This window comes from Hypomesus nipponensis, chromosome 24 (genome assembly GCF_054491055.1).
Source record: "Hypomesus nipponensis isolate SF chromosome 24, ASM5449105v1, whole genome shotgun sequence".
In the NCBI taxonomy this organism is placed as follows: Eukaryota; Metazoa; Chordata; class Actinopteri; order Osmeriformes; family Osmeridae; genus Hypomesus; species Hypomesus nipponensis.
The window spans coordinates 147,501-162,500 of NC_140384.1; the positions used below are offsets into that span (position 1 = coordinate 147,501).

The 15,000-nt window shown below is 47.1% G+C and overlaps 47 non-coding genes and 4 pseudogenes across 47 annotated transcripts; all 51 read right to left on the reverse strand.

Moving 5' to 3' along the window:
• Nucleotides 1-6: 6 nt before the first annotated feature.
• On the reverse strand, nucleotides 7-125 carry LOC146227563 (5S ribosomal RNA). Its single transcript, XR_014745628.1, has one exon. It is a non-coding gene; the product is annotated as a 5S ribosomal RNA (ribosomal RNA).
• Nucleotides 126-303: 178 nt separating this feature from the next.
• Nucleotides 304-422, reverse strand: LOC146227564 (5S ribosomal RNA). Its single transcript, XR_014744765.1, has one exon. It is a non-coding gene; the product is annotated as a 5S ribosomal RNA (ribosomal RNA).
• Nucleotides 423-604: 182 nt separating this feature from the next.
• LOC146227565 (5S ribosomal RNA) lies at nucleotides 605-713 on the reverse strand (annotated as a pseudogene).
• A 172-nt stretch (nucleotides 714-885) lies between these two features.
• On the reverse strand, nucleotides 886-1,004 carry LOC146227566 (5S ribosomal RNA). The gene has a single exon (XR_014745641.1). It is a non-coding gene; the product is annotated as a 5S ribosomal RNA (ribosomal RNA).
• Nucleotides 1,005-1,176: 172 nt separating this feature from the next.
• Nucleotides 1,177-1,295, reverse strand: LOC146227567 (5S ribosomal RNA). The gene has a single exon (XR_014745653.1). It is a non-coding gene; the product is annotated as a 5S ribosomal RNA (ribosomal RNA).
• Nucleotides 1,296-1,469: 174 nt separating this feature from the next.
• On the reverse strand, nucleotides 1,470-1,588 carry LOC146227568 (5S ribosomal RNA). The gene has a single exon (XR_014745565.1). It is a non-coding gene; the product is annotated as a 5S ribosomal RNA (ribosomal RNA).
• Nucleotides 1,589-1,764: 176 nt separating this feature from the next.
• On the reverse strand, nucleotides 1,765-1,883 carry LOC146227569 (5S ribosomal RNA). The gene has a single exon (XR_014745665.1). It is a non-coding gene; the product is annotated as a 5S ribosomal RNA (ribosomal RNA).
• A 172-nt stretch (nucleotides 1,884-2,055) lies between these two features.
• On the reverse strand, nucleotides 2,056-2,174 carry LOC146227570 (5S ribosomal RNA). Its single transcript, XR_014745677.1, has one exon. It is a non-coding gene; the product is annotated as a 5S ribosomal RNA (ribosomal RNA).
• A 174-nt stretch (nucleotides 2,175-2,348) lies between these two features.
• Nucleotides 2,349-2,467, reverse strand: LOC146227571 (5S ribosomal RNA). Its single transcript, XR_014743090.1, has one exon. It is a non-coding gene; the product is annotated as a 5S ribosomal RNA (ribosomal RNA).
• A 178-nt stretch (nucleotides 2,468-2,645) lies between these two features.
• On the reverse strand, nucleotides 2,646-2,764 carry LOC146227572 (5S ribosomal RNA). Its single transcript, XR_014744699.1, has one exon. It is a non-coding gene; the product is annotated as a 5S ribosomal RNA (ribosomal RNA).
• A 178-nt stretch (nucleotides 2,765-2,942) lies between these two features.
• On the reverse strand, nucleotides 2,943-3,061 carry LOC146227573 (5S ribosomal RNA). The gene has a single exon (XR_014745689.1). It is a non-coding gene; the product is annotated as a 5S ribosomal RNA (ribosomal RNA).
• A 178-nt stretch (nucleotides 3,062-3,239) lies between these two features.
• On the reverse strand, nucleotides 3,240-3,358 carry LOC146227574 (5S ribosomal RNA). Its single transcript, XR_014744766.1, has one exon. It is a non-coding gene; the product is annotated as a 5S ribosomal RNA (ribosomal RNA).
• Nucleotides 3,359-3,530: 172 nt separating this feature from the next.
• Nucleotides 3,531-3,649, reverse strand: LOC146227575 (5S ribosomal RNA). The gene has a single exon (XR_014746323.1). It is a non-coding gene; the product is annotated as a 5S ribosomal RNA (ribosomal RNA).
• Nucleotides 3,650-3,829: 180 nt separating this feature from the next.
• LOC146227576 (5S ribosomal RNA) lies at nucleotides 3,830-3,948 on the reverse strand. The gene has a single exon (XR_014745701.1). It is a non-coding gene; the product is annotated as a 5S ribosomal RNA (ribosomal RNA).
• A 182-nt stretch (nucleotides 3,949-4,130) lies between these two features.
• LOC146227577 (5S ribosomal RNA) lies at nucleotides 4,131-4,249 on the reverse strand. The gene has a single exon (XR_014744768.1). It is a non-coding gene; the product is annotated as a 5S ribosomal RNA (ribosomal RNA).
• A 190-nt stretch (nucleotides 4,250-4,439) lies between these two features.
• Nucleotides 4,440-4,558, reverse strand: LOC146227578 (5S ribosomal RNA). The gene has a single exon (XR_014745713.1). It is a non-coding gene; the product is annotated as a 5S ribosomal RNA (ribosomal RNA).
• A 172-nt stretch (nucleotides 4,559-4,730) lies between these two features.
• LOC146227579 (5S ribosomal RNA) lies at nucleotides 4,731-4,849 on the reverse strand. Its single transcript, XR_014745726.1, has one exon. It is a non-coding gene; the product is annotated as a 5S ribosomal RNA (ribosomal RNA).
• Nucleotides 4,850-5,031: 182 nt separating this feature from the next.
• LOC146227580 (5S ribosomal RNA) lies at nucleotides 5,032-5,150 on the reverse strand. The gene has a single exon (XR_014744711.1). It is a non-coding gene; the product is annotated as a 5S ribosomal RNA (ribosomal RNA).
• Nucleotides 5,151-5,328: 178 nt separating this feature from the next.
• Nucleotides 5,329-5,447, reverse strand: LOC146227581 (5S ribosomal RNA; annotated as a pseudogene).
• Nucleotides 5,448-5,629: 182 nt separating this feature from the next.
• On the reverse strand, nucleotides 5,630-5,748 carry LOC146227582 (5S ribosomal RNA). The gene has a single exon (XR_014744769.1). It is a non-coding gene; the product is annotated as a 5S ribosomal RNA (ribosomal RNA).
• A 172-nt stretch (nucleotides 5,749-5,920) lies between these two features.
• On the reverse strand, nucleotides 5,921-6,039 carry LOC146227583 (5S ribosomal RNA). The gene has a single exon (XR_014745738.1). It is a non-coding gene; the product is annotated as a 5S ribosomal RNA (ribosomal RNA).
• A 172-nt stretch (nucleotides 6,040-6,211) lies between these two features.
• Nucleotides 6,212-6,330, reverse strand: LOC146227584 (5S ribosomal RNA). Its single transcript, XR_014745750.1, has one exon. It is a non-coding gene; the product is annotated as a 5S ribosomal RNA (ribosomal RNA).
• A 182-nt stretch (nucleotides 6,331-6,512) lies between these two features.
• LOC146227585 (5S ribosomal RNA) lies at nucleotides 6,513-6,631 on the reverse strand. The gene has a single exon (XR_014744724.1). It is a non-coding gene; the product is annotated as a 5S ribosomal RNA (ribosomal RNA).
• A 178-nt stretch (nucleotides 6,632-6,809) lies between these two features.
• On the reverse strand, nucleotides 6,810-6,928 carry LOC146227586 (5S ribosomal RNA; annotated as a pseudogene).
• A 182-nt stretch (nucleotides 6,929-7,110) lies between these two features.
• On the reverse strand, nucleotides 7,111-7,229 carry LOC146227587 (5S ribosomal RNA). Its single transcript, XR_014744770.1, has one exon. It is a non-coding gene; the product is annotated as a 5S ribosomal RNA (ribosomal RNA).
• Nucleotides 7,230-7,401: 172 nt separating this feature from the next.
• LOC146227588 (5S ribosomal RNA) lies at nucleotides 7,402-7,520 on the reverse strand. Its single transcript, XR_014744771.1, has one exon. It is a non-coding gene; the product is annotated as a 5S ribosomal RNA (ribosomal RNA).
• Nucleotides 7,521-7,710: 190 nt separating this feature from the next.
• Nucleotides 7,711-7,829, reverse strand: LOC146227589 (5S ribosomal RNA). Its single transcript, XR_014745763.1, has one exon. It is a non-coding gene; the product is annotated as a 5S ribosomal RNA (ribosomal RNA).
• A 182-nt stretch (nucleotides 7,830-8,011) lies between these two features.
• Nucleotides 8,012-8,130, reverse strand: LOC146227590 (5S ribosomal RNA). The gene has a single exon (XR_014744773.1). It is a non-coding gene; the product is annotated as a 5S ribosomal RNA (ribosomal RNA).
• Nucleotides 8,131-8,316: 186 nt separating this feature from the next.
• LOC146227591 (5S ribosomal RNA) lies at nucleotides 8,317-8,435 on the reverse strand. The gene has a single exon (XR_014745775.1). It is a non-coding gene; the product is annotated as a 5S ribosomal RNA (ribosomal RNA).
• A 172-nt stretch (nucleotides 8,436-8,607) lies between these two features.
• LOC146227592 (5S ribosomal RNA) lies at nucleotides 8,608-8,726 on the reverse strand. The gene has a single exon (XR_014745787.1). It is a non-coding gene; the product is annotated as a 5S ribosomal RNA (ribosomal RNA).
• Nucleotides 8,727-8,908: 182 nt separating this feature from the next.
• LOC146227593 (5S ribosomal RNA) lies at nucleotides 8,909-9,027 on the reverse strand. The gene has a single exon (XR_014746002.1). It is a non-coding gene; the product is annotated as a 5S ribosomal RNA (ribosomal RNA).
• A 174-nt stretch (nucleotides 9,028-9,201) lies between these two features.
• LOC146227594 (5S ribosomal RNA) lies at nucleotides 9,202-9,320 on the reverse strand. Its single transcript, XR_014746124.1, has one exon. It is a non-coding gene; the product is annotated as a 5S ribosomal RNA (ribosomal RNA).
• Nucleotides 9,321-9,494: 174 nt separating this feature from the next.
• Nucleotides 9,495-9,613, reverse strand: LOC146227595 (5S ribosomal RNA). Its single transcript, XR_014745799.1, has one exon. It is a non-coding gene; the product is annotated as a 5S ribosomal RNA (ribosomal RNA).
• A 186-nt stretch (nucleotides 9,614-9,799) lies between these two features.
• On the reverse strand, nucleotides 9,800-9,918 carry LOC146227596 (5S ribosomal RNA). Its single transcript, XR_014745811.1, has one exon. It is a non-coding gene; the product is annotated as a 5S ribosomal RNA (ribosomal RNA).
• A 184-nt stretch (nucleotides 9,919-10,102) lies between these two features.
• On the reverse strand, nucleotides 10,103-10,221 carry LOC146227597 (5S ribosomal RNA). The gene has a single exon (XR_014745825.1). It is a non-coding gene; the product is annotated as a 5S ribosomal RNA (ribosomal RNA).
• Nucleotides 10,222-10,389: 168 nt separating this feature from the next.
• LOC146227598 (5S ribosomal RNA) lies at nucleotides 10,390-10,508 on the reverse strand. The gene has a single exon (XR_014745837.1). It is a non-coding gene; the product is annotated as a 5S ribosomal RNA (ribosomal RNA).
• Nucleotides 10,509-10,682: 174 nt separating this feature from the next.
• LOC146227599 (5S ribosomal RNA) lies at nucleotides 10,683-10,801 on the reverse strand. The gene has a single exon (XR_014745849.1). It is a non-coding gene; the product is annotated as a 5S ribosomal RNA (ribosomal RNA).
• A 174-nt stretch (nucleotides 10,802-10,975) lies between these two features.
• Nucleotides 10,976-11,094, reverse strand: LOC146227600 (5S ribosomal RNA). The gene has a single exon (XR_014745861.1). It is a non-coding gene; the product is annotated as a 5S ribosomal RNA (ribosomal RNA).
• Nucleotides 11,095-11,272: 178 nt separating this feature from the next.
• LOC146227601 (5S ribosomal RNA) lies at nucleotides 11,273-11,391 on the reverse strand. The gene has a single exon (XR_014745873.1). It is a non-coding gene; the product is annotated as a 5S ribosomal RNA (ribosomal RNA).
• Nucleotides 11,392-11,573: 182 nt separating this feature from the next.
• LOC146227602 (5S ribosomal RNA) lies at nucleotides 11,574-11,692 on the reverse strand. Its single transcript, XR_014745497.1, has one exon. It is a non-coding gene; the product is annotated as a 5S ribosomal RNA (ribosomal RNA).
• A 172-nt stretch (nucleotides 11,693-11,864) lies between these two features.
• Nucleotides 11,865-11,983, reverse strand: LOC146227603 (5S ribosomal RNA). The gene has a single exon (XR_014744774.1). It is a non-coding gene; the product is annotated as a 5S ribosomal RNA (ribosomal RNA).
• A 186-nt stretch (nucleotides 11,984-12,169) lies between these two features.
• LOC146227604 (5S ribosomal RNA) lies at nucleotides 12,170-12,288 on the reverse strand. The gene has a single exon (XR_014745886.1). It is a non-coding gene; the product is annotated as a 5S ribosomal RNA (ribosomal RNA).
• A 168-nt stretch (nucleotides 12,289-12,456) lies between these two features.
• Nucleotides 12,457-12,575, reverse strand: LOC146227605 (5S ribosomal RNA). The gene has a single exon (XR_014745898.1). It is a non-coding gene; the product is annotated as a 5S ribosomal RNA (ribosomal RNA).
• Nucleotides 12,576-12,749: 174 nt separating this feature from the next.
• LOC146227606 (5S ribosomal RNA) lies at nucleotides 12,750-12,868 on the reverse strand. The gene has a single exon (XR_014745910.1). It is a non-coding gene; the product is annotated as a 5S ribosomal RNA (ribosomal RNA).
• A 174-nt stretch (nucleotides 12,869-13,042) lies between these two features.
• On the reverse strand, nucleotides 13,043-13,161 carry LOC146227607 (5S ribosomal RNA). Its single transcript, XR_014745922.1, has one exon. It is a non-coding gene; the product is annotated as a 5S ribosomal RNA (ribosomal RNA).
• A 172-nt stretch (nucleotides 13,162-13,333) lies between these two features.
• LOC146227608 (5S ribosomal RNA) lies at nucleotides 13,334-13,452 on the reverse strand. The gene has a single exon (XR_014745935.1). It is a non-coding gene; the product is annotated as a 5S ribosomal RNA (ribosomal RNA).
• Nucleotides 13,453-13,634: 182 nt separating this feature from the next.
• LOC146227609 (5S ribosomal RNA) lies at nucleotides 13,635-13,753 on the reverse strand. Its single transcript, XR_014746246.1, has one exon. It is a non-coding gene; the product is annotated as a 5S ribosomal RNA (ribosomal RNA).
• A 182-nt stretch (nucleotides 13,754-13,935) lies between these two features.
• Nucleotides 13,936-14,054, reverse strand: LOC146227610 (5S ribosomal RNA). Its single transcript, XR_014745947.1, has one exon. It is a non-coding gene; the product is annotated as a 5S ribosomal RNA (ribosomal RNA).
• A 186-nt stretch (nucleotides 14,055-14,240) lies between these two features.
• Nucleotides 14,241-14,359, reverse strand: LOC146227611 (5S ribosomal RNA; annotated as a pseudogene).
• A 168-nt stretch (nucleotides 14,360-14,527) lies between these two features.
• Nucleotides 14,528-14,646, reverse strand: LOC146227612 (5S ribosomal RNA). The gene has a single exon (XR_014745959.1). It is a non-coding gene; the product is annotated as a 5S ribosomal RNA (ribosomal RNA).
• A 174-nt stretch (nucleotides 14,647-14,820) lies between these two features.
• Nucleotides 14,821-14,939, reverse strand: LOC146227613 (5S ribosomal RNA). Its single transcript, XR_014745971.1, has one exon. It is a non-coding gene; the product is annotated as a 5S ribosomal RNA (ribosomal RNA).
• Between the last annotated feature and the right edge of the window lie 61 nt (nucleotides 14,940-15,000).

Here is a 15,000-nt window from a genome sequence, read left to right on the forward strand (position 1 = left end):
CAAAAGAGCATACAGCACCTGGTATTCCCAGGCGGTCTCCCATCCAAGTACTAACCAGGCCCGACCCTGCTTAGCTTCCGAGATCAGACGAGATCGGGCGTTGCCAGGCTGGTATGGCCGTACGAAATAAGTTGACAACCATAGGCTACTTATCCATATACAGATTTAGCAATTGACAATGCAAGGTGGTCTCTCTCTCTCTCTCTCTCTCTCGTGTCAAAATGAAAACAGCTTCCAGCCCCTTTCATGAAGGACTACTTGTGCATATTGCAAGATGTCAGTTTCTAAGTGAATGAGCAAAAGAGCATACAGCACCTGGTATTCCCAGGCGGTCTCCCATCCAAGTACTAACCAGGCCCGACCCTGCTTAGCTTCCGAGATCAGACGTGATCGGGCGTTGCCAGGCTGGTATGGCCGTACGAAATAAGTTGACAACCATAGGCTACTTATCCATATACAGATTTAGCAATTGACAATGCAAGGTAGTCTCTCTCTCTCTCTCTCTCTCTCTCTCGTGTCAAAATGAAAACAGCTTCCAGCCCCTTTCATGAAGGACTACTTGTGCATATTGCAAGATGTCAGTTTCTAAGTGAATGAGCAAAAGAGCATACAGCACCTGGTATTCCCAGGCGGTCTCCCATCCAAGTACTAACCAGGCCCGACCCTGCTTAGCTTCCGAGATCAGGCGTTGCCAGGCTGGTATGGCCGTACGAAATAAGTTGACAACCATAGGCTACTTATCCATATACAGATTTAGCAATTGACAATGCAAGGTGGTCTCTCTCTCTCTCTCTCGTGTCAAAATGAAAACAGCTTCCAGCCCCTTTCATGAAGGACTACTTGTGCATATTGCAAGATTTCAGTTTCTAAGTGAATGAGCAAAAGAGCATACAGCACCTGGTATTCCCAGGCGGTCTCCCATCCAAGTACTAACCAGGCCCGACCCTGCTTAGCTTCCGAGATCAGACGAGATCGGGCGTTGCCAGGCTGGTATGGCCGTACGAAATAAGTTGACAACCATAGGCTACTTATCCATATACAGATTTAGCAATTGACAATGCAAGGTGGTCTCTCTCTCTCTCTCTCGTGTCAAAATGAAAACAGCTTCCAGCCCCTTTCATGAAGGACTACTTGTGCATATTGCAAGATTTCAGTTTCTAAGTGAATGAGCAAAAGAGCATACAGCACCTGGTATTCCCAGGCGGTCTCCCATCCAAGTACTAACCAGGCCCGACCCTGCTTAGCTTCCGAGATCAGACGAGATCGGGCGTTGCCAGGCTGGTATGGCCGTACGAAATAAGTTGACAACCATAGGCTACTTATCCATATACAGATTTAGCAATTGACAATGCAAGGTGGTCTCTCTCTCTCTCTCTCTCGTGTCAAAATGAAAACAGCTTCCAGCCCCTTTCATGAAGGACTACTTGTGCATATTGCAAGATTTCAGTTTCTAAGTGAATGAGCAAAAGAGCATACAGCACCTGGTATTCCCAGGCGGTCTCCCATCCAAGTACTAACCAGGCCCGACCCTGCTTAGCTTCCGAGATCAGACGAGATCGGGCGTTGCCAGGCTGGTATGGCCGTAAAATAAGGTGACAACCATAGGCTACTTATCCATATACAGATTTGGCAATTGACAATGCAAGGTGGTCTCTCTCTCTCTCTCTCTCTCTCGTGTCAAAATGAAAACAGCTTCCAGCCCCTTTCATGAAGGACTACTTGTGCATATTGCAAGATGTCAGTTTCTAAGTGAATGAGCAAAAGAGCATACAGCACCTGGTATTCCCAGGCGGTCTCCCATCCAAGTACTAACCAGGCCCGACCCTGCTTAGCTTCCGAGATCAGACGAGATCGGGCGTTGCCAGGCTGGTATGGCCGTACGAAATAAGTTGACAACCATAGGCTACTTATCCATATACAGATTTAGCAATTGACAATGCAAGGTGGTCTCTCTCTCTCTCTCTTGTGTCAAAATGAAAACAGCTTCCAGCCCATTTCATGAAGGACTACTTGTGCATATTGCAAGATTTCAGTTTCTAAGTGAATGAGCAAAGGAGCATACAGCACCTGGTATTCCCAGGCGGTCTCCCATCCAAGTACTAACCAGGCCCGACCCTGCTTAGCTTCCGAGATCAGACGAGATCGGGCGTTGCCAGGCTGGTATGGCCGTACGAAATAAGTTGACAACCATAGGCTACTTATCCATATACAGATTTAGCAATTGACAATGCAAGGTGGTCTCTCTCTCTCTCTCTCTCGTGTCAAAATGAAAACAGCTTCCAGCCCCTTTCATGAAGGACTACTTGTGCATATTGCAAGATTTCAGTTTCTAAGTGAATGAGCAAAAGAGCATACAGCACCTGGTATTCCCAGGCGGTCTCCCATCCAAGTACTAACCAGGCCCAACCCTGCTTAGCTTCCGAGATCAGACGAGATCGGGCGTTGCCAGGCTGGTATGGCCGTACGAAATAAGTTGACAACCATAGGCTACTTATCCATATACAGATTTAGCAATTGACAATGCAAGGTGGTCTCTCTCTCTCTCTCTCTCTCTCGTGTCAAAATGAAAACAGCTTCCAGCCCCTTTCATGAAGGACTACTTGTGCATATTGCAAGATTTCAGTTTCTAAGTGAATGAGCAAAAGAGCATACAGCACCTGGTATTCCCAGGCGGTCTCCCATCCAAGTACTAACCTGGCCCGACCCTGCTTAGCTTCCGAGATCAGACGAGATCGGGCGTTGCCAGGCTGGTATGGCCGTACGAAATAAGTTGACAACCATAGGCTACTTATCCATATACAGATTTAGCAATTGACAATGCAAGGTGGTCTCTCTCTCTCTCTCTCTCTCTCGTGTCAAAATGAAAACAGCTTCCAGCCCCTTTCATGAAGGACTACTTGTGCATATTGCAAGATTTCAGTTTCTAAGTGAATGAGCAAAAGAGCATACAGCACCTGGTATTCCCAGGCGGTCTCCCATCCAAGTACTAACCAGGCCCGACCCTGCTTAGCTTCCGAGATCAGACGAGATCGGGCGTTGCCAGGCTGGTATGGCCGTACGAAATAAGTTGACAACCATAGGCTACTTATCCATATACAGATTTAGCAATTGACAATGCAAGGTAGTCTCTCTCTCTCTCTCTCTCTCTCGTGTCAAAATGAAAACAGCTTCCAGCCCCTTTCATGAAGGACTACTTGTGCATATTGCAAGATGTCAGTTTCTAAGTGAATGAGCAAAAGAGCATACAGCACCTGGTATTCCCAGGCGGTCTCCCATCCAAGTACTAACCAGGCCCGACCCTGCTTAGCTTCCGAGATCAGACGTGATCGGGCGTTGCCAGGCTGGTATGGCCGTACGAAATAAGTTGACAACCATAGGCTACTTATCCATATACAGATTTAGCAATTGACAATGCAAGGTGGTCTCTCTCTCTCTCTCTCGTGTCAAAATGAAAACAGCTTCCAGCCCCTTTCATGAAGGACTACTTGTGCATATTGCAAGATGTCAGTTTCTAAGTGAATGAGCAAAAGAGCATACAGCACCTGGTATTCCCAGGCGGTCTCCCATCCAAGTACTAACCAGGCCCGACCCTGCTTAGCTTCCGAGATCAGACGTGATCGGGCGTTGCCAGGCTGGTATGGCCGTTCGAAATAAGTTGACAACCATAGGCTACTTATTCATATACAGATTTAGCAATTGACAATGCAAGGTGGTCTCTCTCTCTCTCTCTCTCTCTCTCGTGTCAAAATGAAAACAGCTTCCAGCCCCTTTCATGAAGGACTACTTGTGCATATTGCAAGATGTCAGTTTCTAAGTGAATGAGCAAAAGAGCATACAGCACCTGGTATTCCCAGGCGGTCTCCCATCCAAGTACTAACCAGGCCCGACCCTGCTTAGCTTCCGAGATCAGACGAGATCGGGCGTTGCCAGGCTGGTATGGCCGTACGAAATAAGTTGACAACCATAGGCTACTTATCCATATACAGATTTAGCAATTGACAATGCAAGGTGGTCTCTCTCTCTCTCTCTCTCTCTCTCTCGTGTCAAAATGAAAACAGCTTCCAGCCCCTTTCATGAAGGACTACTTGTGCATATTGCAAGATGTCAGTTTCTAAGTGAATGAGCAAAAGAGCATACAGCACCTGGTATTCCCAGGCGGTCTCCCATCCAAGTACTAACCAGGCCCGACCCTGCTTAGCTTCCGAGATCAGACGTGATCGGGCGTTGCCAGGCTGGTATGGCCGTACGAAATAAGTTGACAACCATAGGCTACTTATCCATATACAGATTTAGCAATTGACAATGCAAGGTAGTCTCTCTCTCTCTCTCTCTCTCTCTCTCTCTCTCTCGTGTCAAAATGAAAACAGCTTCCAGCCCCTTTCATGAAGGACTACTTGTGCATATTGCAAGATGTCAGTTTCTAAGTGAATGAGCAAAAGAGCATACAGCACCTGGTATTCCCAGGCGGTCTCCCATCCAAGTACTAACCAGGCCCGACCCTGCTTAGCTTCCGAGATCAGACGAGATCGGGCGTTGCCAGGCTGGTATGGCCGTACGAAATAAGTTGACAACCATAGGCTACTTATCCATATACAGATTTAGCAATTGACAATGCAAGGTGGTCTCTCTCTCTCTCTCTCGTGTCAAAATGAAAACAGCTTCCAGCCCCTTTCATGAAGGACTACTTGTGCATATTGCAAGATTTCAGTTTCTAAGTGAATGAGCAAAAGAGCATACAGCACCTGGTATTCCCAGGCGGTCTCCCATCCAAGTACTAACCAGGCCCGACCCTGCTTAGCTTCCGAGATCAGACGAGATCGGGCGTTGCCAGGCTGGTATGGCCGTACGAAATAAGTTGACAACCATAGGCTACTTATCCATATACAGATTTAGCAATTGACAATGCAAGGTGGTCTCTCTCTCTCTCTCTCTCTCTCTCTCGTGTCAAAATGAAAACAGCTTCCAGCCCCTTTCATGAAGGACTACTTGTGCATATTGCAAGATTTCAGTTTCTAAGTGAATGAGCAAAAGAGCATACAGCACCTGGTATTCCCAGGCGGTCTCCCATCCAAGTACTAACCTGGCCCGACCCTGCTTAGCTTCCGAGATCAGACGAGATCGGGCGTTGCCAGGCTGGTATGGCCGTACGAAATAAGTTGACAACCATAGGCTACTTATCCATATACAGATTTAGCAATTGACAATGCAAGGTAGTCTCTCTCTCTCTCTCTCTCTCTCGTGTCAAAATGAAAACAGCTTCCAGCCCCTTTCATGAAGGACTACTTGTGCATATTGCAAGATTTCAGTTTCTAAGTGAATGAGCAAAAGAGCATACAGCACCTGGTATTCCCAGGCGGTCTCCCATCCAAGTACTAACCAGGCCCGACCCTGCTTAGCTTCCGAGATCAGACGAGATTGGGCGTTGCCAGGCTGGTATGGCCGTACGAAATAAGTTGACAACCATAGGCTACTTATCCATATACAGATTTAGCAATTGACAATGCAAGGTAGTCTCTCTCTCTCTCTCTCTCTCTCTCTCGTGTCAAAATGAAAACAGCTTCCAGCCCCTTTCATGAAGGACTACTTGTGCATATTGCAAGATGTCAGATTCTAAGTGAATGAGCAAAAGAGCATACAGCACCTGGTATTCCCAGGCGGTCTCCCATCCAAGTACTAACCAGGCCCGACCCTGCTTAGCTTCCGAGATCAGACGTGATCGGGCGTTGCCAGGCTGGTATGGCCGTACGAAATAAGTTGACAACCATAGGCTACTTATCCATATACAGATTTAGCAATTGACAATGCAAGGTGGTCTCTCTCTCTCTCTCTCGTGTCAAAATGAAAACAGCTTCCAGCCCCTTTCATGAAGGACTACTTGTGCATATTGCAAGATGTCAGTTTCTAAGTGAATGAGCAAAAGAGCATACAGCACCTGGTATTCCCAGGCGGTCTCCCATCCAAGTACTAACCAGGCCCGACCCTGCTTAGCTTCCGAGATCAGACGAGATCGGGCGTTGCCAGGCTGGTATGGCCGTACGAAATAAGTTGACAACCATAGGCTACTTATCCATATACAGATTTAGCAATTGACAATGCAAGGTGGTCTCTCTCTCTCTCTCTCGTGTCAAAATGAAAACAGCTTCCAGCCCCTTTCATGAAGGACTACTTGTGCATATTGCAAGATTTCAGTTTCTAAGTGAATGAGCAAAAGAGCATACAGCACCTGGTATTCCCAGGCGGTCTCCCATCCAAGTACTAACCAGGCCCGACCCTGCTTAGCTTCCGAGATCAGACGAGATCGGGCGTTGCCAGGCTGGTATGGCCGTACGAAATAAGTTGACAACCATAGGCTACTTATCCATATACAGATTTAGCAATTGACAATGCAAGGTGGTCTCTCTCTCTCTCTCTCTCTCTCTCTCGTGTCAAAATGAAAACAGCTTCCAGCCCCTTTCATGAAGGACTACTTGTGCATATTGCAAGATTTCAGTTTCTAAGTGAATGAGCAAAAGAGCATACAGCACCTGGTATTCCCAGGCGGTCTCCCATCCAAGTACTAACCTGGCCCGACCCTGCTTAGCTTCCGAGATCAGACGAGATCGGGCGTTGCCAGGCTGGTATGGCCGTACGAAATAAGTTGACAACCATAGGCTACTTATCCATATACAGATTTAGCAATTGACAATGCAAGGTAGTCTCTCTCTCTCTCTCTCTCTCTCGTGTCAAAATGAAAACAGCTTCCAGCCCCTTTCATGAAGGACTACTTGTGCATATTGCAAGATTTCAGTTTCTAAGTGAATGAGCAAAAGAGCATACAGCACCTGGTATTCCCAGGCGGTCTCCCATCCAAGTACTAACCAGGCCCGACCCTGCTTAGCTTCCGAGATCAGACGAGATTGGGCGTTGCCAGGCTGGTATGGCCGTACGAAATAAGTTGACAACCATAGGCTACTTATCCATATACAGATTTAGCAATTGACAATGCAAGGTAGTCTCTCTCTCTCTCTCTCTCTCTCTCTCGTGTCAAAATGAAAACAGCTTCCAGCCCCTTTCATGAAGGACTACTTGTGCATATTGCAAGATGTCAGATTCTAAGTGAATGAGCAAAAGAGCATACAGCACCTGGTATTCCCAGGCGGTCTCCCATCCAAGTACTAACCAGGCCCGACCCTGCTTAGCTTCCGAGATCAGACGTGATCGGGCGTTGCCAGGCTGGTATGGCCGTACGAAATAAGTTGACAACCATAGGCTACTTATCCATATACAGATTTAGCAATTGACAATGCAAGGTGGTCTCTCTCTCTCTCTCTCGTGTCAAAATGAAAACAGCTTCCAGCCCCTTTCATGAAGGACTACTTGTGCATATTGCAAGATGTCAGTTTCTAAGTGAATGAGCAAAAGAGCATACAGCACCTGGTATTCCCAGGCGGTCTCCCATCCAAGTACTAACCAGGCCCGACCCTGCTTAGCTTCCGAGATCAGACGTGATCGGGCGTTGCCAGGCTGGTATGGCCGTACGAAATAAGTTGACAACCATAGGCTACTTATCCATATACAGATTTAGCAATTGACAATGCAAGGTGGTCTCTCTCTCTCTCTCTCTCTCTCTCTCTCTCTCTCGTGTCAAAATGAAAACAGCTTCCAGCCCCTTTCATGAAGGACTACTTGTGCATATTGCAAGATGTCAGTTTCTAAGTGAATGAGCAAAAGAGCATACAGCACCTGGTATTCCCAGGCGGTCTCCCATCCAAGTACTAACCAGGCCCGACCCTGCTTAGCTTCCGAGATCAGACGAGATCGGGCGTTGCCAGGCTGGTATGGCCGTACGAAATAAGTTGACAACCATAGGCTACTTATCCATATACAGATTTAGCAATTGACAATGCAAGGTGGTCTCTCTCTCTCTCTCTCTCTCTCTCTCGTGTCAAAATGAAAACAGCTTCCAGCCCCTTTCATGAAGGACTACTTGTGCATATTGCAAGATGTCAGTTTCTAAGTGAATGAGCAAAAGAGCATACAGCACCTGGTATTCCCAGGCGGTCTCCCATCCAAGTACTAACCAGGCCCGACCCTGCTTAGCTTCCGAGATCAGACGTGATCGGGCGTTGCCAGGCTGGTATGGCCGTACGAAATAAGTTGACAACCATAGGCTACTTATCCATATACAGATTTAGCAATTGACAATGCAAGGTAGTCTCTCTCTCTCTCTCTCTCTCTCTCTCTCTCGTGTCAAAATGAAAACAGCTTCCAGCCCCTTTCATGAAGGACTACTTGTGCATATTGCAAGATGTCAGTTTCTAAGTGAATGAGCAAAAGAGCATACAGCACCTGGTATTCCCAGGCGGTCTCCCATCCAAGTACTAACCAGGCCCGACCCTGCTTAGCTTCCGAGATCAGACGAGATCGGGCGTTGCCAGGCTGGTATGGCCGTACGAAATAAGTTGACAACCATAGGCTACTTATCCATATACAGATTTAGCAATTGACAATGCAAGGTGGTCTCTCTCTCTCTCTCTCGTGTCAAAATGAAAACAGCTTCCAGCCCCTTTCATGAAGGACTACTTGTGCATATTGCAAGATTTCAGTTTCTAAGTGAATGAGCAAAAGAGCATACAGCACCTGGTATTCCCAGGCGGTCTCCCATCCAAGTACTAACCAGGCCCGACCCTGCTTAGCTTCCGAGATCAGACGAGATCGGGCGTTGCCAGGCTGGTATGGCCGTACGAAATAAGTTGACAACCATAGGCTACTTATCCATATACAGATTTAGCAATTGACAATGCAAGGTAGTCTCTCTCTCTCTCTCTCTCTCTCTCTCGTGTCAAAATGAAAACAGCTTCCAGCCCCTTTCATGAAGGACTACTTGTGCATATTGCAAGATGTCAGTTTCTAAGTGAATGAGCAAAAGAGCATACAGCACCTGGTATTCCCAGGCGGTCTCCCATCCAAGTACTAACCAGGCCCGACCCTGCTTAGCTTCCGAGATCAGACGAGATCGGGTGTTGCCAGGCTGGTATGGCCGTACGAAATAAGTTGACAACCATAGGCTACTTATCCATATAAAGATTTAGCAATTGACAATGCAAGGTAGTCTCTCTCTCTCTCTCTCTCGTGTCAAAATGAAAACAGCTTCCAGCCCCTTTCATGAAGGACTACTTGTGCATATTGCAAGATGTCAGTTTCTAAGTGAATGAGCAAAAGAGCATACAGCACCTGGTATTCCCAGGCGGTCTCCCATCCAAGTACTAACCAGGCCCGACCCTGCTTAGCTTCCGAGATCAGACGAGATCGGGTGTTGCCAGGCTGGTATGGCCGTACGAAATAAGTTGACAACCATAGGCTACTTATCCATATAAAGATTTAGCAATTGACAATGCAAGGTAGTCTCTCTCTCTCTCTCTCTCGTGTCAAAATGAAAACAGCTTCCAGCCCCTTTCATGAAGGACTACTTGTGCATATTGCAAGATGTCAGTTTCTAAGTGAATGAGCAAAAGAGCATACAGCACCTGGTATTCCCAGGCGGTCTCCCATCCAAGTACTAACCAGGCCCGACCCTGCTTAGCTTCCGAGATCAGACGAGATCGGGCGTTGCCAGGCTGGTATGGCCGTACGAAATAAGTTGACAACCATAGGCTACTTATCCATATACAGATTTAGCAATTGACAATGCAAGGTAGTCTCTCTCTCTCTCTCTCTCTCTCTCTCTCTCGTGTCAAAATGAAAACAGCTTCCAGCCCCTTTCATGAAGGACTACTTGTGCATATTGCAAGATTTCAGTTTCTAAGTGAATGAGCAAAAGAGCATACAGCACCTGGTATTCCCAGGCGGTCTCCCATCCAAGTACTAACCAGGCCCGACCCTGCTTAGCTTCCGAGATCAGACGAGATCGGGCGTTGCCAGGCTGGTATGGCCGTACGAAATAAGTTGACAACCATAGGCTACTTATCCATATACAGATTTAGCAATTGACAATGCAAGGTGGTCTCTCTCTCTCTCTCTCTCTCTCTCTCTCGTGTCAAAATGAAAACAGCTTCCAGCCCCTTTCATGAAGGACTACTTGTGCATATTGCAAGATGTCAGTTTGTAAGTGAATGAGCAAAAGAGCATACAGCACCTGGTATTCCCAGGCGGTCTCCCATCCAAGTACTAACCAGGCCCGACCCTGCTTAGCTTCCGAGATCAGACGAGATCGGGCGTTGCCAGGCTGGTATGGCCGTACGAAATAAGTTGACAACCATAGGCTACTTATCCATATACAGATTTAGCAATTGACAATGCAAGGTAGTCTCTCTCTCTCTCGTGTCAAAATGAAAACAGCTTCCAGCCCCTTTCATGAAGGACTACTTGTGCATATTGCAAGATGTCAGTTTCTAAGTGAATGAGCAAAAGAGCATACAGCACCTGGTATTCCCAGGCGGTCTCCCATCCAAGTACTAACCAGGCCCGACCCTGCTTAGCTTCCGAGATCAGACGAGATCGGGCGTTGCCAGGCTGGTATGGCCGTACGAAATAAGTTGACAACCATAGGCTACTTATCCATATACAGATTTAGCAATTGACAATGCAAGGTGGTCTCTCTCTCTCTCTCTCTCGTGTCAAAATGAAAACAGCTTCCAGCCCCTTTCATGAAGGACTACTTGTGCATATTGCAAGATTTCAGTTTCTAAGTGAATGAGCAAAAGAGCATACAGCACCTGGTATTCCCAGGCGGTCTCCCATCCAAGTACTAACCAGGCCCGACCCTGCTTAGCTTCCGAGATCAGACGAGATCGGGCGTTGCCAGGCTGGTATGGCCGTACGAAATAAGTTGACAACCATAGGCTACTTATCCATATACAGATTTAGCAATTGACAATGCAAGGTAGTCTCTCTCTCTCTCTCTCTCGTGTCGAAATGAAAACAGCTTCCAGCCCCTTTCATGAAGGACTACTTGTGCATATTGCAAGATGTCAGTTTCTAAGTGAATGAGCAAAAGAGCATACAGCACCTGGTATTCCCAGGCGGTCTCCCATCCAAGTACTAACCAGGCCCGACCCTGCTTAGCTTCCGAGATCAGACGAGATCGGGCGTTGCCAGGCTGGTATGGCCGTACGAAATAAGTTGACAACCATAGGCTACTTATCCATATACAGATTTAGCAATTGACAATGCAAGGTAGTCTCTCTCTCTCTCTCTCTCTCTCGTGTCAAAATGAAAACAGCTTCCAGCCCCTTTCATGAAGGACTACTTGTGCATATTGCAAGATTTCAGTTTCTAAGTGAATGAGCAAAAGAGCATACAGCACCTGGTATTCCCAGGCGGTCTCCCATCCAAGTACTAACCAGGCCCGACCCTGCTTAGCTTCCGAGATCAGACGAGATCGGGCGTTGCCAGGCTGGTATGGCCGTACGAAATAAGTTGACAACCATAGGCTACTTATCCATATACAGATTTAGCAATTGACAATGCAAGGTAGTCTCTCTCTCTCTCTCTCTCTCTCTCTCGTGTCAAAATGAAAACAGCTTCCAGCCCCTTTCATGAAGGACTACTTGTGCATATTGCAAGATGTCAGTTTCTAAGTGAATGAGCAAAAGAGCATACAGCACCTGGTATTCCCAGGCGGTCTCCCATCCAAGTACTAACCAGGCCCGACCCTGTTTAGCTTCCGAGATCAGACGTGATCGGGCGTTGCCAGGCTGGTATGGCCGTACGAAATAAGTTGACAACCATAGGCTACTTATCCATATACAGATTTAGCAATTGACAATGCAAGGTGGTCTCTCTCTCTCTCTCTCGTGTCAAAATGAAAACAGCTTCCAGCCCCTTTCATGAAGGACTACTTGTGCATATTGCAAGATGTCAGTTTCTAAGTGAATGAGCAAAAGAGCATACAGCACCTGGTATTCCCAGGCGGTCTCCCATCCAAGTACTAACCAGGCCCGACCCTGCTTAGCTTCCGAGATCAGACGTGATCGGGCGTTGCCAGGCTGGTATGGCCGTACGAAATAAGTTGACAACCATAGGCTACTTATCCATATACAGATTTAGCAATTGACAATGCAAGGTGGTCTCTCTCTCTCTCTCTCTCTCTCTCTCTCTCGTGTCAAAATGAAAACAGCTTCCAGCCCCTTTCATGAAGGACTACTTGTGCATATTGCAAGATGTCAGTTTCTAAGTGAATGAGCAAAAGAGCATACAGCACCTGGTATTCCCAGGCGGTCTCCCATCCAAGTACTAACCAGGCCCGACCCTGCTTAGCTTCCGAGATCAGACGAGATCGGGCGTTGCCAGGCTGGTATGGCCGTACGAAATAAGTTGACAACCATAGGCTACTTATCCATATACAGATTTAGCAATTGACAATGCAAGGTAGTCTCTCTCTCTCTCGTGTCAAAATGAAAACAGCTTCCAGCCCCTTTCATGAAGGACTACTTGTGCATATTGCAAGATGTCAGTTTCTAAGTGAATGAGCAAAAGAGCATACAGCACCTGGTATTCCCAGGCGGTCTCCCATCCAAGTACTAACCAGGCCCGACCCTGCTTAGCTTCCGAGATCAGACGAGATCGGGCGTTGCCAGGCTGGTATGGCCGTACGAAATAAGTTGACAACCATAGGCTACTTATCCATATACAGATTTAGCAATTGACAATGCAAGGTGGTCTCTCTCTCTCTCTCTCTCGTGTCAAAATGAAAACAGCTTCCAGCCCCTTTCATGAAGGACTACTTGTGCATATTGCAAGATTTCAGTTTCTAAGTGAATGAGCAAAAGAGCATACAGCACCTGGTATTCCCAGGCGGTCTCCCATCCAAGTACTAACCAGGCCCGACCCTGCTTAGCTTCCGAGATCAGACGAGATCGGGCGTTGCCAGGCTGGTATGGCCGTACGAAATAAGTTGACAACCATAGGCTACTTATCCATATACAGATTTAGCAATTGACAATGCAAGGTAGTCTCTCTCTCTCTCTCTCTCGTGTCAAAATGAAAACAGCTTCCAGCCCCTTTCATGAAGGACTACTTGTGCATATTGCAAGATGTCAGTTTCTAAGTGAATGAGCAAAAGAGCATACAGCACCTGGTATTCCCAGGCGGTCTCCCATCCAAGTACTAACCAGGCCCGACCCTGCTTAGCTTCCGAGATCAGACGAGATCGGGCGTTGCCAGGCTGGTATGGCCGTACGAAATAAGTTGACAACCATAGGCTACTTATCCATATACAGATTTAGCAATTGACAATGCAAGGTGGTCTCTCTCTCTCTCTCTCGTGTCAAAATGAAAACAGCTTCCAGCCCCTTTCATGAAGGACTACTTGTGCATATTGCAAGATTTCAGTTTCTAAGTGAATGAGCAAAAGAGCATACAGCACCTGGTATTCCCAGGCGGTCTCCCATCCAAGTACTAACCAGGCCCGACCCTGCTTAGCTTCCGAGATCAGACGAGATCGGGCGTTGCCAGGCTGGTATGGCCGTACGAAATAAGTTGACAACCATAGGCTACTTATCCATATACAGATTTAGCAATTGACAATGCAAGGTAGTCTCTCTCTCTCTCTCTCTCTCTCTCTCGTGTCAAAATGAAAACAGCTTCCAGCCCCTTTCATGAAGGACTACTTGTGCATATTGCAAGATGTCAGTTTCTAAGTGAATGAGCAAAAGAGCATACAGCACCTGGTATTCCCAGGCGGTCTCCCATCCAAGTACTAACCAGGCCCGACCCTGCTTAGCTTCCGAGATCAGACGAGATCGGGTGTTGCCAGGCTGGTATGGCCGTACGAAATAAGTTGACAACCATAGGCTACTTATCCATATACAGATTTAGCAATTGACAATGCAAGGTAGTCTCTCTCTCTCTCTCTCTCTCTCTCTCGTGTCAAAATGAAAACAGCTTCCAGCCCCTTTCATGAAGGACTGATTGTGCATATTGCAAGATGTCAGTTTCTAAGTGAATGAGCAAAAGAGCATACAGCACCTGGTATTCCCAGGCGGTCTCCCATCCAAGTACTAACCAGGCCCGACCCTGCTTAGCTTCCGAGATCAGACGAGATCGGGCGTTGCCAGGCTGGTATGGCCGTACGAAATAAGTTGACAACCATAGGCTACTTATCCATATACAGATTTAGCAATTGACAATGCAAGGTAGTCTCTCTCTCTCTCTCTCTCTCTCTCTCTCTCGTGTCAAAATGAAAACAGCTTCCAGCCCCTTTCATGAAGGACTACTTGTGCATATTGCAAGATTTCAGTTTCTAAGTGAATGAGCAAAAGAGCATACAGCACCTGGTATTCCCAGGCGGTCTCCCATCCAAGTACTAACCAGGCCCGACCCTGCTTAGCTTCCGAGATCAGACGAGATTGGGCGTTGCCAGGCTGGTATGGCCGTACGAAATAAGTTGACAACCATAGGCTACTTATCCATATACAGATTTAGCAATTGACAATGCAAGGTAGTCTCTCTCTCTCTCGTGTCAAAATGAAAACAGCTTCCAGCCCCTTTCATGAAGGACTACTTGTGCATATTGCAAGATGTCAGTTTCTAAGTGAATGAGCAAAAGAGCATACAGCACCTGGTATTCCCAGGCGGTCTCCCATCCAAGTACTAACCAGGCCCGACCCTGCTTAGCTTCCGAGATCAGACGAGATCGGGCGTTGCCAGGCTGGTATGGCCGTACGAAATAAGTTGACAACCATAGGCTACTTATCCATATACAGATTTAGCAATTGACAATGCAAGGTGGTCTCTCTCTCTCTCTCTCTCGTGTCAAAATGAAAACAGCTTCCAGCCCCTTTCATGAAGGACTACTTGTGCATATTGCAAGATTTCAGTTTCTAAGTGAATGAGCAAAAGAGCATACAGCACCTGGTATTCCCAGGCGGTCTCCCATCCAAGTACTAACCAGGCCCGACCCTGCTTAGCTTCCGAGATCAGACGAGATCGGGCGTTGCCAGGCTGGTATGGCCGTACGAAATAAGTTGACAACCATAGGCTACTTATCCATATACAGATTTAGCAATTGACAATGCAAGG